This window comes from Camellia sinensis, chromosome 10 (assembly GCF_055761805.1).
Source record: "Camellia sinensis isolate YWXY chromosome 10, ASM5576180v1, whole genome shotgun sequence".
In the NCBI taxonomy this organism is placed as follows: domain Eukaryota; kingdom Viridiplantae; phylum Streptophyta; class Magnoliopsida; order Ericales; family Theaceae; genus Camellia; species Camellia sinensis.
This window is the reverse complement of record NC_138970.1, coordinates 101,991,769-102,004,991: the sequence shown is the minus strand read 5'-3', so window position 1 is coordinate 102,004,991 and position 13,223 is coordinate 101,991,769.

The following is a 13,223-nucleotide window of genomic DNA, read 5'->3' as shown; positions in this document are numbered from 1 at the left end:
CCATATCTTCTAGGAACGCGTCGGGAAGGTCCTTTAGACTGTGAAAAATATCATCGAGCGGACGGTCCTCCCGACCCGAAGTAGACGGAGGATCAACCGAATTGAGGCCGGCTTCTTCAAATGCTAACTTTAAAGCCTCGTCAAGCTCAATCTCAGATTGGTCTGACTCGGCGGCCATAGCTATTTTTGGTCCCTCCGAATCTGATCCCTCGCGACCGATTTGCCTCAAATTTCTGAAATCAGTCAAGATAAGGGCGATAAGAAACTCCTCACCCTCCGGAATTGGAATATTCTCCACCGCCGAAAAGGTTGTATAAGTCGGCTCGTAGCAGTGCAGAACATGGGCCGCCCTCCCCTACTTCTGAAGACTCAGTTAGCCGAAATACTTAAGCACATTCTTGATTTCTGAAAGGACGGCGTCGTCGGTCGATATCAAGACTTTCTTTAAATCATTTCCTGCAAAAGCAAAACCATGAGGTCCCGAAAATAAAGTTTAATAAATATAACAAGTAAATAAATAAAAGAAGATACTCGGCCACCTGGTTCGCCCCTCTGTCTAGGAATACGATCAAGGCGATCCTTACCTTCGCTGAATTCCCAGTTTCCTTGGACGACGACCATAACATCATCGACTCGCTTCCCTGAGCTAGAAAGCATAGTCACTAGTTGATGGTCTGTGTCTTTGGCCCTAAGGAAATAACACCCGTGCCGACCAGAAGACTTGGCCAAGGCGTAGCAATGCCGAATAGCGGGAATGCCAAGGTTAAGCCTAAGGCGGTGATTTAGTGCGATAATCCCCATCACGATCCTATAGAAGTTGATGTTGGGTTGGGGAGGGATTAACCCCCAATGGCAAAGCATGGCCCTAAGGAGATGGTGAAGGGGAAAATAGACCCCACCCTCTGCGATTGATAGAAGAGGGAAGACGATTGTGGTCTCATCAACCCTCTCCATATCGAGGGTGCCGTCTGCCACAAATGATAGACGAACATCATCAGGAATGGAAAAATGGCGTCGGAAGCCAGAAATTCGATCTAGTGAGAGGAGATCTTTTAATTCCCCTAACCAATAGGATTATGCTAAGCCAAAAAAAAAAAAACAAAGCAGAGAAGGAGAGAACTTACAAGAGGCGAAGGAGATAGAGAAGAGTAGGAAGTTGCAGAGGTAGTTCGGAAGGCAATCCAGCGACAGGTGTCTAAAAGTATGTATGCATTTGAAAAGACGTCGAAATTTCAAATCGCAATAAATAAAAACGTACGAAGAGGTGGGAAGTTGAAATGATAACTGGGAAGCGTGTGTACAGACATTTGCGTTGGAATACGGTGAGCCGCCGAATTTCGGCTCTGACTCTTCAAGTTCGAAACCAAACATTCCAGCCAACTGTCGTTAGTGGAGTGCTTGGGGGGCAATTGTGGGGCCGAGAAGAGAGAGTCGTAGAGATTCTGGATAGTTGAATCTCGGAGAGTCGAGATTCGAAGCACTCGGCAATTGGCTCGCATGTTCAAATCCAACCCTATTCAGCCAAATAGCCGATTAGGCAAGGGGCCGAGTGAGGGTTGGTCTATTATAAGATGTGCCAAATATGAGTTGGAAATGGACCTAATCCCGAGGCCCATAGAAGAAAGATATAACTAGAAGAACATCAACCAGAAAAGAGGTTTGTGAAAATTGTAGTGCTTAACTTAGAATATAAATATTCCTGAGTGTGGTTACTAACTTATCCGTCGGAGTGCTAATTCCGGCACCCCCGCCGGAGTGTATATTCCTTTTTAGGTGATCGGAAGAGGATCACAAGCGTTCCCCAGGATCAGAAGAGTATTTCCAAACCACCTCTCCACAGTATACAAGTTCGGAAGCTGTTTCACATTTTCGCTCTCTTAACGCCCTTTTCCGGTTAAGTTTAAGGCATTTTTGGTTCTAACTCCCAACCTACACGTCCTAATTACATTCCGTCTATTGTCACAGGTCCTATTTGTCACAGAGAAGGTGGCCGTGACATCCGTACGGTGGTTCGGGGGCTTATTCGCATTTTCGCTCCCTCAACGCCCCTTTTTCGATTAAGTTTAATGCATTTTTGGCTCTAACTCTCTACCTACGGGTCCGAATTACATTCCGTTAGTTGTTACAAGTTCTATTTGTCTTGCGGAAGCTGTCCGTGAGAGTCACACAGTGATTTGGGGGCTGTTATGAATTTTTACCTCCAGAAAGGTCTTTTTAGACTAAGTTTAGGGTGTATTCATCTCTAACTCTCTACCTACGGGTCCGAATTACATTCTGTCAGTTGTCACAAGTCCTATTTATCATGGAGAAACTATCTGTGTGAGCCACACGGTGGTTCGGGGGTTGCTATGAATTTTCACCCCTAGAAAGGTCTTTTTCGACTAAGATTATGGCGTATTCGGCTCTAACTCTCTACCTACGGGTCCGAATTACATTCCATCATTTGTCACAAGTCCTATTTGTCATGGGGAAACTATTTGTGAGAGCCACATGGTGGTTTGGGGTTTGTTTTGAATTTTTGCCCCCGAAATGCCCTTTTTCGACTAAGTTTAGGGCGTATTCGGCTCTAACTCTCTACCTACGGGTCCGAATTATATTCCGTCAGTTGTCACAAGTCCTGTTTGTCATGGGGAAGCAATCCGTGAGAGTCACATGGTGGTTCGGGGCTATTATGAATTTTTGCCCCCGGAAAGGTCTTTTTCGACTAAGTTTAGGGCGTATTCGGCTCTAACTCTCTACCTATAGGTCCAAATTACATACCGTCAGTTGTCACAAGTCTTATTTGTCATGGGGAAACTTTTCGTGAGAGCCACACGGTGGTTCAGGGGCTGTTTTAAATTTTCACCCCCGAAACACCCTTTTTCTTGTTTTCAATTATGTGACAAAAAAGGTTAACATTACTTTAGGTTAGGCTATTTCACTTTTGCTACTGTTGCCCAAGGTTTGTATATATTTGAATTATACACATTAATTAGCCATATTTATGATTACTATATTGTGTCTCTCCATTGCAGTTTTTCCCCAAATATACTGTACCTGCACTCTAATTGTCATGAGCATCTAATGATCAAATGTTCCTAGTCAGCAATAGTTAATGGCGAAAAAACTATCATTGGTTGAATAGCAATATCTGCCGAATGATTAGAAGTTAAAAAACTCAATGTCCAATACTATAGCAAATTTAAATTTGTTTCAACTACTAATTAGGAACCCTAACATATGTCAAGGACAAGAAGGACTACGATGAAAGAAGAAGCATAAAATTCAAAGATAATAATGAACTTTAGCAAAAAGAAGCCTAGAATTAGAACTCGGGGTTAAATTGCATTCGCATTCACACTTGTTCTACACAAACTAAAGCTTCTTGATTTGTTAATTGCTTCCATTTGAAGTAATTGGTAAGTTCTTTGTTTTCGTCTTTTCCTTAGAACCAATAGGTAAAGTTGATTGTCTTACCCTGTTGAGTGTGTCTGTTGAAGACACTCGATAGAATGCATGCAAAAGAATATGGCAAATCAAGAGGAGCAATTGGATCACAGGAACCTTGTGTTGGGGTTCTCATCCTCATGAAAATGTGTCAACTGGATTATATTGAAATTTGCAAGGCAATAGCAACAAAATTAGATCAAAATGTAATTGTGCAAAACGATAAGCAATGGACTTTAAATATCCATAGTTTCAAAGTGCATAACTTCATATCCAAATGTCAGGCTTGGAAGGAAGTAGGAAATTCAAAGTCCATTGCTTATCCAAATGCCAAGCTGAATTTGAATTCCGTCGAGACAATTTGGGATGATTAAGGATGCAAAAATATAGTCACATCTTGAAAAATATGATATTTAGGAACAATTTTCCAAAGAATCATGAAAATCAAAATAGCAAAACAACACTAAGTGAACAAACAGGACAAAACATAATACGTCTTTCCTAGATCAAGAATTTTCTGAATTTCTACAGGAAATTTAGAAATTATTGTTACTATTAGTCATATCCATGATTATTTTCAAAATATTTGAACTATGTACAATTAAGTGGTATACATAGCACAACCAATAAAGCTTAGAGATAGTGAAGACAATATCTTATCATAGGAAGGAACATGGCCCGTCCTAACATGTAACTTATCATGGAAAGCATATGGTCCACAGAAGTGCAATCCTCCCTTTAAAAACTTATCGGAATCTACTTTAGAAAATCTTTTCCAAAACTACAGTAAAGGTGTGAGAAGCTCATAAATATGCCTTTATGTGTCAAGTCACAAATGAAATAACATCAAACTACAAAAGAAAGTCATTATAAGATTTCAAGACAAATATAATGCTATACCAAAGATACTTTGAATTTGGCATAAAAGTACTTCATGCTTATCCAGAATAAGAGAAAAAAACAATTCAAAGATGCCAAAGAATATAGCACACAAAGGGTGCAAATAAATTAATTTGATGAGACTCAGCAACATATTGTGGGTGTTTAATTATCAACTGAAAAAGAAGATGCCATGTGAACAGCCTAACCTGTCTATTTTCATTTCTTTGCCTTTCATTACTTGGTCCAAGAATGAGATTACTGTGACAACCCTCACCTCTGATAAGCGTTAAATTGTGATTAAGCATGATAAGTAATTGATTAAGATGGAATCCTAAATTGATTACGTGAGTGTGTTGTCTTAAATGCATTTCTATCTATTTGTCATTGAATGATATGTTCATGTTTTAATTTCGAATTGCAAATTGAAAGCCTTATCGGCGACTGATGTAGAAATTGATTGGTGTTATATGCTAATTAGGATTTATAGAATTTTATGATAGGTTTAATTAAAATTCAATTTGGAATGATTAAATTAGAATAAACAATGCTAAATTAATTGAACCTAGGTTAATTACATGTTTTGCCATTGAGTGGGCATATACCTTGTTGCACACCTTATTCACATTTTGATGCATCATCTTTTCCTTCCTCAAGACCATACCGTGAGTGAGAGAGAGAGTAGGAGAAAAATTGATTCATCTAGAGATTGGCTTAGAAAATTAGAGGAATTGAAGGAGAATTGCATCTTTGAGCTAACACACTTGGAATTCAAGGCCTAAGGTAGAAATTCATTCCCTTAATCATGAATTTAAGTTGTTTCATGCTTGGTTTATGGAAAAATTGGTGAGTTGAGCCAAGAATTAGCTTAAAGTGTTGATTTGAGAGTGATTTCATGCATGCATGTCCATATCATAGAGTTTGAAGTTATTTTTCATGAAATTCTTACATCCATGTTCATATTTTAGTTGTGGTCCAAGAATTCACCATGTTTTAGAGTTCAATCTTGCATTTGATCATGTTTTGGAGCATTAGAGTTCATGAAAACTCATGCATGTTATGTTCTTGCATTGTTCATGAAAGTTTCATTGGAATTGTGTTCAATTGACATACTTTTGGGCTTTGATTTTACGAAATGATCTTTAAAACATGTTGTATTATGAGTTTCGAAGTGTTTTCCAGAAAATGGGCCTAGAAAAATCGAATTTGAAGCTTTAAAGGTTGAGTTTTGTGCTTGGGGATCAATCTGGAAATTCCAGATTTTTTATCCATGCTCGAGCGAAGGGATTCATGCTCGAGCATACACTCTGAGTACATGCACTTCCACTCAAGCGTCGAGGGTCACGCTCGAGCGTGAAATGCATATGCCCAGAAGTTCATGTGTTTTGCAGTCCGCTCGAGCGAGGTAATCTGCGCTCGAGCGATGGTCTGAGCCACACGCTCGATCGTGGGTCGAGCGTCCATCGAGCATGAAAAACGTGCAACCAGTACTTTTTCATGGGTTTGCAGTCTACTCGAGTGAGGGAAGTCACGCTCGAGCGGGAAAAGCCACGCTCGAGCAAGACCCCTGTTTTCAGCAAGTTTTGAAAAATGTTGTTAAGTACTTTTTTCATCCTCATTCCATCCTAGGCATTCCTAGGCCATGTTTAAGGCATCTTAATTGATGATACTGTTATAGAACCGCACCAAGTCAAGATAGGGGCTAAGTTATTAATCCCGAATGTGTAAGTTAGTGTGTGTTCGCTCTGCAACTGTGTAGGGTTGGCACTCGAGGACGCTGATTAGCCTGTCTATAGCCCAGTACTCTGTGAGTAACAATGTTGTAAAGATACGTTCAATTATAATTATTTTTGAACGATTGACTGCACTACTTTTTGAAATGACATTGTTTACTAAATGAATGTTTGTCCTATTTGTAAACTGTACTCGTGGCATCCATAGCAACTTACTGTTACTGTTATTGTTACTACTACTGTACTGTTACTGTTACTGCTACTGTTGTAGAGATCTCTGTCAGTTCCAATGTTTGGAACTACTACTGTTTATTGTTTAATGGCCATTAACTGACTGTTCGGTCTATTAAGACCTACTATACTGTTCTGCTAGTAGATGTACAACGTATGATTGCTATGATTTCTAATTGACTGATATGGCATGAAATATGAGCCACTGATTGAATAACTGATACACAGTTGTTATTCACTAGGTTTAGCTCTTTACACAGTGAATAACAACTATTTTAATCACCGAAAGGACATTCATTCTTAACCTCTTTACACAGTTGTTATTCACTAGGTTTTAGCTCACAGTTTATATATGTATGTAGGTGGCCAGGCACCGAACCGAAGCTAGAAGCGTCAATTTAAGCTTATGTTTTGTCAAGCCAACCATTGCGCCTCACGTCGAGGTTCCAAGTCCATTCAAGCCAAGGCTATTTTGGGGTGTTCCAGATTCACCATTTTGTCTCTGTTTTGTAATGAATGTTTAAGACTTTTGACTGTACAGTTATGGTGAGGGGATTAGGTCCCTAATCTGGATGTTATGTACATCTGTGTGTATATATGTTTATGGTTATGATGAGGACTAGTCTATAAAAGTCTATTTTCCATACATATTTTCACAGCTCATTAGACATCTTTATTTACTGTTTGGCTTCCGCCAGCCTCTTACTCTGTATCATTGTTATTACTGTTTAGAAGGCCTTTGGTAATCACGGATTACTGGCCGATTACGATTCTAAACCCTTAGGGACGGGTTTGGTTTGTGACAATTATAGAATGACGATTTGTTCCAGGATTCTTCTTTCCCTACAAATTATTAAACTCTAAACTTGTTAGCATCAGACTCCACAAATACATAATATAAAGGTAGCGTTACATGAAACACACTAACATCATGTTCAATTTGGCGTCAAATCCATGTGGATATAGACTATGCTATAAGGAATGAAGTCTAAAACTTTTGTTGAACTTTAATCTTAAAAATAGTCACTAGATTTTAATCTTAAGACTAGGATATAATGAATATAAAAAAAAAAAAAAAGGTTAACGAATGTATCAGCAAACACAGATGAATTCTCAAGTGGGTTTTGAGGTCTTTTTGTCTATTCACACAGACACACACAGAAATGTTAACATACTTAATTCTAACTACCTGCTTCAGAGACAATATATTCCGCTTAATAAATCCAGACAAAGCACAATTAGAACATCAATTAGTAATATTAGTACACTTTCAAGTTAAAACAAAACTTAAAAAAATACAGGCTTTGTCCTACCCAACCAAAAGCAAATGGAAGGTTGTTTCCAGTTCCTAGGGGTAATGTAGCAATTGGTGGTGGCTGAGATAAATTGAGATCAGAAACAACTCGAAGAAGCCAGCTAGCTGTGCCATCCCCACCTGCAGCCTAATGAGCTACATCCATGTCATAAATGTATAAGAAAAATTGATATGTGGTCATTGCCTACTACATATGAAATTAATAAGTTATATACAAAAATTAACTTTTACATGTAATTTATAACTCAAACTCTCAATGATTCTCAAATTCTCCTGAATCCTAAGAGCCAATTCATCACTATTAAGCTTGAGTTTTTCTAGATTGAGATACAATCTGTGCAACACAGCATTAGGAGCCTCTTCCAACAATTCAATAACCTAAAATAGTAGAGTAAAATTAAGCCACATGTGAAAATAGGTCTAATTCAACTTTGTCAAAGTTTAATGCAATCCTGCATTAAAAATCCCTAAAATTCTAAACATTCTTCACTGAAGGCCAAAATACCTGGTTTTGTTTAGAAGAGAACTATATGTGATAAGAAGATCCCCACCGAGATGACCACCACTTTTGGAGTTGATGAATACAAGCAGTGGGCATTCAAGTACATCGGGGAGACACTCACCCTCTAAACCGGGCACAAGTTTGTAATTAGGGATGTAGAATTTCTTCAAGTTGTCAAACTCTGGATTATAATCGGCCATCAGTGCTCAAACTGCAGTTTTCATGTTTAGGGTAAACAAAAGAGAAAAAAAAAACATATTATATATATATATATATATATGTTCTTCTTTCGTAGATAGAAAAAATAACTAAATAAATAAAGAACAAGGATATTTTTATTTTTATTTTTTGTTAATGTGTATGTTGTTTAACAGTGGGCACATTTTCCTCATATCCACTTTAGGCTTAAGCTGGATGGCAACCAATAAATTACAGCCACACAAAATATACACACAACATTATATATACAAACACAACATTATTATACATGTCTACACAGCATTATATATATACACACACATTCACCTGCATATATTACATATCATGTTTGAAATTGATCATAAATTACAGCCCCAAACACTAAATTTTGAATAAACCCTAAAGCAATATTGTGAGAAAATGGGGAAACAAAGCAAAGGGGGAGAGAGAGAGAGAGAGAGAGAGAGAGAGATGCCTATACGTGTACAAAGCATTATATACACACACTTATATTAAACATCATCTTTCAAATTTTTAATAAATTAGAGGCGCATACATTCAAATTTGAATAAACCCTAAACCAACAATGTCAAAAGAGAGGGAAGCAGGGTAAAGAAAAGAGAGAGAGGGAGAGAGAGAGAGAGAGAGAGACGGAGAGAGACTGTGTGAGAGAGCTCAAGTGACAGAGAGAGAGACGTACGGACAAATCATGAGTGAAAGAGAGAGTGCGAGAGAGAGAGAGGGAGAGAGAGGGAGAGAGAGAGAGAACTTGCGATGTGCGGCAGTGGAGAGTTGTGACGGTGGTGATTTGTGCAGGAGGTGGTGGTCGTCGTAATGTCAACCGTACCGTAGGCTAAGGTGAGGGGGATGGTTTTTGTGAAGTTTGGTAAAGGACGGTGTGTGTGTGTGTGTGTGTGTGTGTTACAAAGTGTGATGTTACAGAGAGAGGGCTCATTAAAAAAAAAAAAGTATAACAGAGAGAGGGGTGCGAACGGAAATAAAGGACTGAGAGGTTGAAAATTGGACCTTTAGCGACTAATTGATGTATTTGTCGGCAAGGGGATAGGTCTGCTGACTAAATGTTTTTGTAGCCAAAAGGTTACTGAACAACGACGAAAATATTAGTCGCCAAAAGTACTATTTGGCGACTAATTTTAATTTTAGTCGTGAAAAACCAATATTACTGATTAATTTATTTTTTTTGGGCCTAAAATTTGGACTAACAGCAACCAATCAAATTTTTAGTCACTGAAACTTGAGTTTTTACCGACTAAATTTAAATTTAGTTGCCAATAAGTAATATTTATTCACTAAAATATTTTAGTAGCGATATCTTGAACCAACACCGACAAATATAAATTTTAGTCGCCAAAAAATGTACTTTCGGCGACTAAAATTTGTTTAGTCGCCAAAAATGGTCGCCAAAGGTGCAATTTGTTGTAGTGAGGAAAAGGAGAAAAGATGGAGAGAAGGAACAAATCTGCATACACACAGATCTGTGTGTGCATACACAGATCTATGTATACACACAGAGGAGACGGTGATGGTGGCGCCGGTGGGGTGGCTCTCTCTCTCTTTGCTGGTGTGATTTTTGGGTTTGATTCTCTCTCTCTCTCTCTCTCTCTCTCTCTCTCTACCAGTAGATGGGTTTGATTTTTGGTTTTATTTTTTGGGTTGGATTCTCTCTCTCTCTCTGCCGGTGGGTGGGTTTGATTTTTGGTTTTCATTTTTGGGTTTGATTTGTCTGATTGGGTTTGATTTTTAGTTTTCATTTTTTGGGTTTGATTTGTCTAATTGATTTTTTGGTTTTGATTCTGCCTTCTCTCTCTTCTTCTCTTCTTTCTTCTTCTTCTTTGTAAACTGCTAGCCGACAGGAAGAAAAAAAAAAAAGATTTTGAATTCAATTTGGTGATTGTGTTCATTTGTAATGAGAAGGAGAAGAAGAGAAACAAAAGAGGGAAAAAAAAACCAAAACGATGTCGTTTTGGATTCGAGCAATTCGGGCCAGCTGCTTTTTGAGCTACGTAGCAGCGCTGTAATAGTAAACTTTGCACAGAATGAAAGTAGACCTCACATCATTACATGATATAAAACCCATTTTTATTATCAGAGAGTTTTGACCAAATCTCTCTTTTTTATGACATTTTTTTTTCCAACTTACATGCAATGAAAGTAGACCTCACATATGATATAAAACCTATTTTTATTGTGAATAAGCAATAAAAAAATATTGTAAAAAAATATGTGGTTGTGAAATTACTCTCCAAGTAATTTGTTTGACATACTCCATATCTTTCTTTTGATACCTACCGTTCAAAACCAAAAATAAAAAGTAAAGTATAACGATAATATCATCTTATATGGTGTCATAAAAAATTTAAAAACCATGAATGAGGTTAGGTAGACAATTTTGTCAGTCACTAATCCGACCCTGTTGTGATGCAAGGTAAAATTTCTGAAATTCAATATTTATTGTAGTGATCGAATGCTAACTCTACCGTGAAAGTGTATTTGCTTAAAACTTTGATATGTGATATTTTCAATGTCATGTTTAACGTGATTGGTGAACTGTTACAAACAAAGAATGGTCTTGTTCACATTTGTCCCGTAAAGAGATTCTCTGTTTTCTTTTCCTCTCTTTGGAATAATTGTGTGAATAATCACTTTTGCTTTTTCTTTTTCTATATATATTTTTTATTTACGTTGTGTTACCATGTATCATTTTGTGTTGAAGAACATACAAATTTTCTATCCAACTTGGGAAAGAAAAAGAAGTGTAAAGGAAGGCTTGAGTAAGAAAGTGGCTTGCATGCTTTTCGGCAATTCGATTCAAAAGCTAACTATCAATTTGAAAAGATTTTTTTTTATTTATTTATAATATTCATATATAATATTACAAGGAAATTTAATAAATTACAATCATAATATTAAAAATCAAATATAATATATAATTGATACAAATAAACTCCCAAAATAAGAAAGAGAAACCCTAATAAATATAGAAAAAAATAATAAAGAATTTACGTGTAGGTTATAATAAGTGGAATTGTTGTTCAATAGGTCCTATAATAATTAATGATATTTTTCATCCGGTAGTGCTACATGCACCAATTAGTGTACTAACTAGAGTACCAACATTAGTTATGACATTATTATTGACACTATTCATTAATCACATTATAAATACCAAAAACTTCTTAAATTATGTCACATCATCAATTGATACACTAGTTAGTATACTAATTGGTGCATATAGTATTATTCTTTTTCATCAAATACTATTAAAGAACGCCATTAATTGTTAATTTTCAGTGACAGTTTAAAAATTTTGTTACAAAAAAATGCCACTAATTATAAGTTTAAGCAACAATTTAAAAAAATCGTCACAAAAAAGTCACTACTTTTCAACTTTTAACAACAATTTGAAAATGTTGTCACAGAAAAAAATCACTAATTGTAACTTTTAGCAACAATTTAGAAAAACAGTAATAAAAAAAGTTATTAATTGTTAATTTTTAGCGACATATTCGAAAAATTGTCAAAAAAAATTATTTTTAGTAATGATTTTCTTAGAACTTGTTTTTAATAAGATTTGATGGGAATTAAGTTAAACTATTTGGACATATTGGTAGTTTATCTAAAATATAATACCATCCAAGTGAGAACGACACGTCTCTTTTGCATTTTCGGAGGTGGATCCCCTCCCGTCCTTAATACGGGCTGGAGGGCGTTGGTTGGACCTATGAGGTTCACTATGGATTCCTTTTCGATGATCAAAATCATTCATTTTGTCGGGCTCTTCATATATATCAATCGCAAACAAAATTAGGTTGATCCAATAATCGTAACATATTCAATTTATTGTGTTTGTCACAAAAAAAAAAATTATTTTTAAAAATACAATTGTCATCCATTTTTTGGGTAAAAAATGCAACAAATTGAATAGGAAACGATTATTGGGCTAACCTAATTTTTTGTGTGATTAATATGCATGAAATGTGTAACAAAATGAACAACTTTAATTAGCAAAGTAAAACTCGTGATAGACACTACAAGTCCGATTAGCACCCTCCAATCCGGATTAAGGGCTGGAGGGACTCCATTTCCATTAATTTTCTCATTGCCAATTTATTTTATAACATTTTCTAGTAACCAAAATTGATCGATAGTATAAAAGCCTACAAGAACATTAATCTGAATAAGGGCTTTATTTATTTGGTGCTTTAGCACGTGATGCCAGATCTACTTTAGAAAAAAAGGAAAAAGTGAAATAGTCTTCCAATAGCAGCTTCGTAATTAAACACTGGCGACACATTCAATCAATATCATCTCCAATTTATTTAATAATTTTTTTTTAAAACGTATTAATTTATATATATATATATATATATATATATGTGTGGGAACATATTTTGTGAATGACAACACATGATCAAGGTGACTCCGAAGTGTCAGATAAGGTGCCACGTGTCTTGGTCATGACCGAGGTGATCTCAACTAGGCCGACATTATCTGCGAAGATACTGGAATCCGAGATGAACGGATAAGTGTTAGGAGTCCTAGAACAGGGGAGGATCTCAATCGGAATAAAGATAACGCTCTTAGAGAGTTTATCTCTATCTAGTTGAGAGTCCCAAATAAGCATTGAGCCAGAGTCCACTGAAGTTAGGTTTCTACAGGGATCAGGTTAGTGTTGGCTATAAAAGAGAGACACCCTCGTGGGTCTAAGGTATGCTTTTTATGTTCTGTCTAGTGAGTTAAGTATTATTGGATATCGTCCAAGTGGATAAACCACCGCCGGATGCTTATCTTTCTGTAGCAGGTTGTTCAGGCTTAATCTATTTTGCCAGTGCTCTCTTACTGAGTTTTCCCTGTTTGGTTGTGTGGTCAAAAACCAACACCCACAATTTGGTGCCGTCTGTGGGAAGCGTAAGGAGAA